Source organism: Morone saxatilis, unplaced genomic scaffold (assembly GCF_004916995.1).
Source record: "Morone saxatilis isolate NCDOM2014 unplaced genomic scaffold, NCSU_SB_2.0 Contig7, whole genome shotgun sequence".
Classification (NCBI taxonomy): Eukaryota; Metazoa; Chordata; class Actinopteri; family Moronidae; genus Morone; species Morone saxatilis.
Genome location: NW_023340246.1, coordinates 2,196,942 through 2,205,235, shown reverse-complemented (window position 1 = coordinate 2,205,235; position 8,294 = coordinate 2,196,942). Strand labels below are relative to the sequence as shown.

Genomic DNA, 8,294 nt, shown 5'->3' with positions numbered 1-8,294 from the left:
CTGACATGTGCGCCGAGTTTCATGAGTTTCTGAGCATGTTAAGGCAAATGCGTTCGTTTAATAACTCCCAAAAAAATTCCCATGAATTTAACCCAACTGAAAAATGAATTATTAAAATAATAACTCAGTTGTTTAAAGTACACTGCAGTACTTGGTTATATAATTGGTGATATAATATAAATATAATTGTTCCATTGACAATTTTTTCCTCAAAGTTTACTTTATATCATTACAAAAACGTAAGCCCCAAAGCCACAAAATTAATTGGCTACCATTTTGATAATTAATCGTAAATTGTTTTTTATTATACACCAACTGTTCTGACAGGTAATGTAATAATTTGCTTAAATTCAACTTAAGTGGTAACATTTGTATAAAGAAACAAATGCGTTAAAGGTAGTCTTACTTTATTCAGATAACAAACATTTTAAATAAGTTAGCAAATTAATGTAATATACTTACTAGTTTTAAGTTCTTCTGAACATTCAGTAAATTGACTTTTCCTCGGGATAAATAAAGTAAGTAATAAAGTATCTATCTATCATAAATTGCAGTTTTGATATTGGAACTTCTTTGACTGTAATTGATAGTGACAACTGCAGAGTGACAGGAAAAGGTGAGAGAGAGGGGACGATATGCAGAAAAAGGCCACAGGTCGGAGTTGATGCCATGGCCGCTGCAGCGAGGACTCTGCCTTGGTACACGGGGGGCCAGCTCTACCAGGTGAGCTATCAGGGCGCCACCAACCTTGGTGCCCTTTATTGGGTTAGTGTATCTATTGTTTTGTGTCTGTGTCTATATCTAATATTGTGGATTTCTGAGTAGAAGTCTCGTGGTGGTGCAATCAGGCTATATCCTCAAATCTTGGACCTAGGCTCCTGTTCCCACCACCTGTTATGTGTAAGCTTGTTTAAACCCGGATTATGATTAGAGTCCAAATATGTGCCTGTAATTTAAGTGTGTGTACATGTGATTAAGCCCATGGCATCAAAATCCTTCCCCAGCCAGGTGCCCAAAGTTGGCAACCCTGGTATGTTTAATGTTTAATGTGGGATCAACATAACATTGAGTGTGCAGAAGTTGTCAATGACTAAGCTACCATTTACATAACAGTCTAAGTCCCACCATTATGAACAACATTGAAATACAGTAGTGTAGGCCAACCCTATTCAAGTACAGACAGGTGAATCCTGAATCCAGAAACGGTACAGGAACCAGAACTAATTTGTTAGAAATGGGGTACTCCTGGTCCATACTTTTCTTCCCAATATTTCCAGTTTGGAGCAACAATTGCGGTATTTGAATCATTCATATTACCTCTGCTTACTATTTTACCTTTACAGTTTAGCTCCTAATTAATGCATGTATGCGCACGCTACGTGTACGAACAACATACGAACAACAAAATATTACAGGAAAGGAAAATGGAACAAAAGTAGTTTTAGTATTTTGGTATTTATTACTGGTACACCTACCATAGTTTGAGAAACAATCCACGTTAACTTCCACTTGAAAAGGGGAAGCAACTTAACATAGCTTGCCAAACTTTTAGCTTAGTTAGTTAGCTCAGCTTACTAGCTTCCACTTCCCATGTGTTGTACAGACCTGTAGCAAAATGGGCCCTCCCAAATTTCAACCAACATGTGGGTTTGTTTAAAAAGAAGTACTTTGCTGTTGGCTTTACTTATCACAGACTTGGAAGCTTTGTCCACTATGCTCAATGCTTGAAACTTAAACACAATCCTTTTAAAAAAATTAAACATATGCACAGTATCCACATTATAATTTATTTTTCCTTAAACAAAAAGTGAGTTCAACTTCAAGCAAGTAAAGTGTGTAGCCAAAAGACCATAAAAATCACATAAACTTTTTCAAGAATGGTGTCTTTTATTTTTTGTATTTTCAGCATATTTTTCAGTTACTTATATTATTCTCCTGCACATAAATGCAATGGTACTGATATCTCGGTTACTGGGCTCATATTATTCTCCTGCACATAATAGCAATCGTATCCGTGAAATGGCTCATTAAGACCTACCAAATGCCTGTGTTTATTTTGCGACACTGTAATAAATCCCTGTGTGATTTATGAATACATTTTTTCAAGAACTATTGCACACAACATCACAAATATCATCAATAATAAGTAGTCAGCTGAGAGAAGCTGAAAGATGACTAATGTAGAATCAGCTAAAAAGGCTCAACCACACAAAACAACCTTTCAATATTACAGGGTCAACAAAGTTTTAATAGGAGAGTTAGGCATCGCCCTGCATTTGATTTATGGGTTTTGGTGTATATTTGCGTTGTTTACACATGCCAGCAGTCTTAATTTGGTGATATTTCAGAGCGGAATTGTCACTTCATTTCAGTATAAGCCTATAAAGCAGCGAAGGTGCTGACACATGAGAAGAGATATGAGAGGTAGGATTAATCATGTGCCACGGAACGTGTATAAGGAGGGACGTAGCTCAGCTAAGCTGGAGGGAAAGCGGCAAGGAGAGGGAGGGAGAGAGCAGCCGCACGGGCACGTTGATGGATGGGTTTGGCGTGGATTTACTGCTCTGCCTACCTACGCTCAACTCTACCCCCATCCAACTGAAGTTGGTACTAAACTAACAGCACATGCCAGGCGAAGCAGCGGCAGGTCTCATCAGCCACCTAAGCAGGACAGGTAAACAGGGCAATGTCAAAAGCCAAGGTCAGACATGGAAGTACAGTCACCTACTGTGTACCAGCCAGAGATTATACTAGACCAATTAATCAGTCTGAGTTGTCAACGTTCAATGGACGGCTGTGGATCAGGACGTAGAGGGGGTCGTCCACTAACTGGCTCCTCCTGCTGCATTCCGAAGTGTCCTTGAGCATGATACTGAACCCAAAATTGCTCCCCATGATGTGCATCGGTAGGTGAATGTGTATGAATGGGTGAATGTGGCATGTAGTGTTGTAACGCTTTGAGAGGTCGGAAGACTAGAAAAGCGCAATATAAGTACAGTTCACAACCATAGGTTGTAGCTTCTAGGACTGTTCCTGAATTTAAAAGGGATAAAAAGAGGAAACAAACCTAAAGGCAATATTGACAGTTCGTTCACGACCTTGGAAACAGCAGTTGATATAAGAGGCATTTTCTGGTCAGAGGAACTTTATCTTAGCTCTAAGAAGTAGACGACAGCCTAAGGCAGAAATACACGTATCAACGTTGGATTGTATTGATTGAGATGAGGCACTACAATGCCCACAGCATCCACCTTGCCAGACCAAACGCCACCACAAATGGTGCAACAAAGAAAGCCGGGTTAAGAACTAAACTAAGCCAGTTTGGATTTAAGCATTGGCCCACTATCCGCACGTTAGCGAGCAAGCAAGCTAAAGTTAGCTGCAACCCAGCCACGTTACATGGATTCCAGATCTGGTTGCCAGTTGCAATGCCAGCTAACAAAGCAAGAGTAAGCAGATTTTCAGATACATATTATCTGTCTCATGTTCTACTCTCAGGATACAGTAAAAGTTTCAGCAAATATCACAAAATGTTATTTTTCTAAAAATTACCTACTACAGCTTTAATTGCTGAATTGTTCAACTGTTTAGTGTACATTAGGGATGTCCCAATCGGATATTGCCTATACTGAACTATGTAGAGCCAGATTTGATCCTTTGTTTTACCTCAGCTTTCACGCAGGTGTTTTTACTCGTAAAGCTTTCATGCACAGCTACATCAACTCTCCGCTGTCTGTCTCTCCCCCACTCTGCTGAGCTGCTGGGGGAGAGGCAGACGGCAGTGTGGTGGAGAACGGCTACAAAAAGCCAATTTACTAAGCTATTAAGTAGTTTATTTGTGTAATTTGCTCAAAAGACGTACAGATGACGAAAGACAGTGACATAGACAGACAAAATTGATTACAGACAGGCATTTTTATATTTTTATTTTCATTTTTGTAAAAAGCAACTTGTGCAGGTAAACTAAAACTTAAACTACTTTCCTAAATAAACATGATCTGCTTGTTATTAATGGTGTTATTAATGACTCCTGATGAAACATTTGGAGACCAGACTCTCCAGACTTTCTTGTAGTGTGTGACCCCTTACTGCTGATCAGTCATGTAGTCTAAAAACAACATCTTCGAAACACCAGATTACGAGACTGAAAGTTGTGTATGGTGAACTGTACAGAGATCTGATAGCTTTGAAAATCATGTACTGTGTCCAAGGCTTAAGAGATGTCAATACATACCCTCTATTCCTCATGACTGCCAGAGGTGGTGATTTGCACCAGGATGCTTCTTTATGCACACACTCAGATCCAGTATCTACAACAGAAAGAGGAATATTCAGATTAAAGCAAATGGACAATCACTATTTTCAAATCTAATCTACTAAGAAAAAAGACTTTGGTGAAGAGCTCATATTGAGCAGAAACTTCAGTGAAGAATGTCCTGCCTCCACCCATTTTGAATTACAAACCATCACACCATGGAAATGTCTGAACAACCCCACTGACTGATTCTCAGCGCCTAGCCTGGGGAAAGGCTCATCCAGTTTCTAGTTTGCATGAGAAATGGGATGCAGCGCCCGGCATCCCGTTGGGAGACTGCTTTCTGAGTTAAAATATACCCACAGATGAGAATAAAACAACATCAGTGTAATATTCTTTTTGTCCTCAGTTAATTAAAACCAGCCCATTGAGTGCGTGGAAACTGTGGGGAGAGGATGTTTTGTATTTGAGAGTCAGAATGCGGTTATGTAAATAGTGACCACTGCTGTGCAAAAAAAACGCCATTGTCCTCAAATAACTGTCTCACAGAACACGGTTTCCTCTGGGTTTGGATAATGACAGTAGATGCTCCTGTGTTCTGAGAGCTGAGTGTACCTTAACTTTACTGCCAGGAGGAGCAAAGCACTAGCACTGCAAAGGTTAGCGGGTCAATTCCCACTGGGGTCAGTGATGCTAAAAATGGGTTTCCTAATGGTACTGCAAATGCTGTGCACTCTGGAGCAAAGAACGCACCAAAAGACACATCCTATAGAGGCAGAGACAGCTTTAGAGCCTGACTGATAAATGGGTGGGCCAATATTATTAGATGATATTAGCTTATCACAGAAATATCTGTATCATATATGTATGTAAATTGTATGTTTAATTATTTCTGTTACAGCATACATGTCTGCTCTTTAAATGATATTCCCCATGCTCTAAATTAGCAACATTAAGCCTATATTAGCATGCTCACAGGCTAAACTAAGACAGATAAACATACCTGCTAAACAGCAATATGTTAGTATATTAGCATTCAGCTCAAAGCACCGCTGTGCCTACATGCTTGCATAACTCTAGACCAGTCGTTCTCCAACTAGGGGTCGCCAAAGCTTCACAGGGAGTCGTGAGGCCTTCTTGATTTTAAGGGGTGTAAGAAAACTGAGCCCATGTCTTAGCGTTTTGTTAATTTCTGTGAAGAAAACAAAATGAAATATTTATTTTTAAAGTTAAGATTATTATTTAACATCTAAATTCAAAGAGCTGAACACAAGCTATATTCACAGTGCCTTAAACAGCCTTGCCCTGCATTAGAAAAGAACACAATTAAAACAACCAAAGAGATAATGGAACAATGGCCAAGCATCAGGGACAAGAAAGCACTGAATTTGTCAAAAAAGAAGCCTATTAAGTCTGTATGATTGTTAAAAAAACACATAATGCAGACAGAGAACTGAATGTGGTCTTGTCGAGCTGACTTGGGCGGAAAGAGAGGCGTTCAAAAAAAATTTGAGAAAAGTTCTGCTGCAGATATGTGCCGTTTTGTCTACCGACAAAATAAAATATCTAACACAGTCTGATTGGATTACCTTACCTTAATAATTACTTAATTTTCCTTTGAATGTTGACACCGTAAGTCTACTTTGAAGATGCAGCTAATGCTGCTACTACCCATTGCATGAATGTGAATAAATTAAGGTTGTGTTTCTAGAATACTTCATGGGGTCAGTTTTAGATCATCAACGTCTGAATGAACTAAAGCTCTTGTACCTTCGATAAGAATTATCTAATATAAGTTTGTGAATACGTAAACAGATCTTGCGACCGTTATATGGGTACGGGCAGCAGTGTTGTTTGTAGACACATGAAGGTCTGCTTAGAGCGACAGCGCTTTGTTAACAACCGCTCATATTTTTTTGCTCCATAGAAATTTAGAATTGGACGAGTCTGAGTTGGCTAGTCCCTTGAAGCCAGTCGCCTGATCGACAGGGTGTCATATACCTGAAGGGAACAGCTTGTAAAATAAAAAAGATTTCGTTCCATTAGCCATCAGTGTACAGGCCTTATTAATGGACTACAGTGTATTTGCGATTGGACTGGTCAGCCTTATATAGTCGAATGCTCTGAGCAATAAGAGTAGAATATTATGGTGATGGGGGAAGTGTGATTGTCGAGTCTAGGCCAGCCAGAATATTTTTTATGACTTACACAGTATCGTGCAGTTGTTGATTACAAATTCTTTTTTGAATCAAATCAAATTAGAATGGAATTCACTTTGCTAGGGCCATACAGTAGGATGGACTGTTGAGCTCATCAGGGATACGAATCCCAGCAACACAGTTCAACCAGGCACCAACAACAAAGACAGAAAAATCATCTGAAGTTCGAACCTTTTAAGGATTTAGAGCTGCGAAGTAATTGGCTGTATTGGTGTAATGGAGTCTTCTAAACATCTGCTTGTAGACTGACATCTTTTATTTGGTCAAGACTTAAAAGTGCTCATCACATGGGGAGTCTGGGTCATGCTCCTCTTCAGTCTGGTCAGTGCCGGTGAACATGACAATGTGACTGGCTGATAAAGTTAGGAGGCTGCTGTTCTTTGTGAACCTGTGGCTGATCATGGTGAGCTGGACCAGGCTTTGTTGAGAGCTATCACTTTTACAGCTGACTTGAGTGAAGATTCCTCTTGGAAATGTTATGCAAATAATGGTTGCAGGAGTCCATTTGCAAGATTCGACTGCCTGTTTGCTGCAACATCACTCTGTCTCAAAAGACGATCTAGCACTGCTGACAGGGCAGTCCCATTAAAAATATTGGCCAGCACCTTGAGTGATCTAGTCCAATATGTGTGAAGAGGATATTCTAATATTTTAAAAGGAGTCTAGTTTTTAACAGTTTTGCAATGTTATGCTACCTGTTTACAATGCCATTAAGCCGATGTGACTTAGGCATCATTACTATTCTGTCTGTGCTAAAGGATATGCAGGTATGATGGAAATGGTACTGAATATTCGTAGTCAAATGACCAGCAACATGGGGAGCCGAGGAACTTGTATTTCAATCAGGTCTCAGCTGAGCCTGGCTGTTATTACTCGGGTTAATTGCTGATGTTGGTAAAATACACATAATCCATCCTGATATTTTATGATCCTTTTTTTGATCAGCTCATGGTAGGGTGTTCTAGCAGACTGTTGTGCTGCAGAGAGCTTTGCTGAGGCGAAAGCTCTTGACTTTACGAGTTGAACCGCATCGCAGTCACTTCTGGGCATAGAACTGTTGGGGGAGAGCCAAAAGGAGTGAGATTGCGGGCACAACAACTGAAATTGAACTTTCTGTCGAGTTGATTGGGAAGGATCAGTCATGTAGGTGTTTTACCAACTGTAGTGCTGAAGAGTAGCTGAGTCTAAGTCAAAACTCTCAATTTGACGTATTCTCCAGCCTCACTTATAGCCATGAGCTTGGGGAGTGACAAAAGAATGATGCTGGCAATAATGCAAATGAAAAAATTATTTTCCTTTGTTTTTAAAAATATTTTTTGTGCTCTTCAAGCGTGACGCCTCTTCAGGTGTTTCAATTAAAATTTCTGTGTTAAATATGAGCACAACTTGTCCACCCCTTGAGATTTGATCTTGTGCACAGTTACATGTCGCAGTCTTGACTGGTGGGGATTCCAGTGGTGAAATATTTGCCACAGCGCCGACATGATAGTCTACTTAGCTTAGCTCCAAGACTCGCGTCAACCGGCTCTGAAAAGACGTGTGTGTGTTGTGTCTGTGTACGTGATATTCCTCCTCATCCCTCTAAAAAGAGCTGCAGGTTGAGCACAGCGCACGTTTTAATGAGCGGTGAAGAAGAAGTACCAGAGCTTAACGAGCTAACCAGTAAATGATTACTGAATTTGTCATAAAATGATGTGTATCGGATCGGTGCCTGGATTCAGTACTGCCGATACCGTTGCCAAGCATTTTTCGGAGTATCGGAGCAAATTTCCGGATTTAAACTGGTACGAATCTGGAACAACTCTATGCCTTTTAACCCT

General features: G+C 40.0%; 1 protein-coding gene across 1 annotated transcript in view; it reads right to left on the bottom strand.

Moving 5' to 3' along the window:
* Positions 1-8,294, bottom strand: part of LOC118340358 (heparan sulfate glucosamine 3-O-sulfotransferase 5) — an 81,173-nt gene that overhangs the window by 48,933 nt on the left and 23,946 nt on the right. Inside the window, exon 2 of the mRNA XM_035678257.1 lies at positions 4,235-4,310. The gene's annotated coding sequence lies outside the window, so the exon portion shown is untranslated. The remainder of the gene's footprint in view (positions 1-4,234; positions 4,311-8,294) is intronic.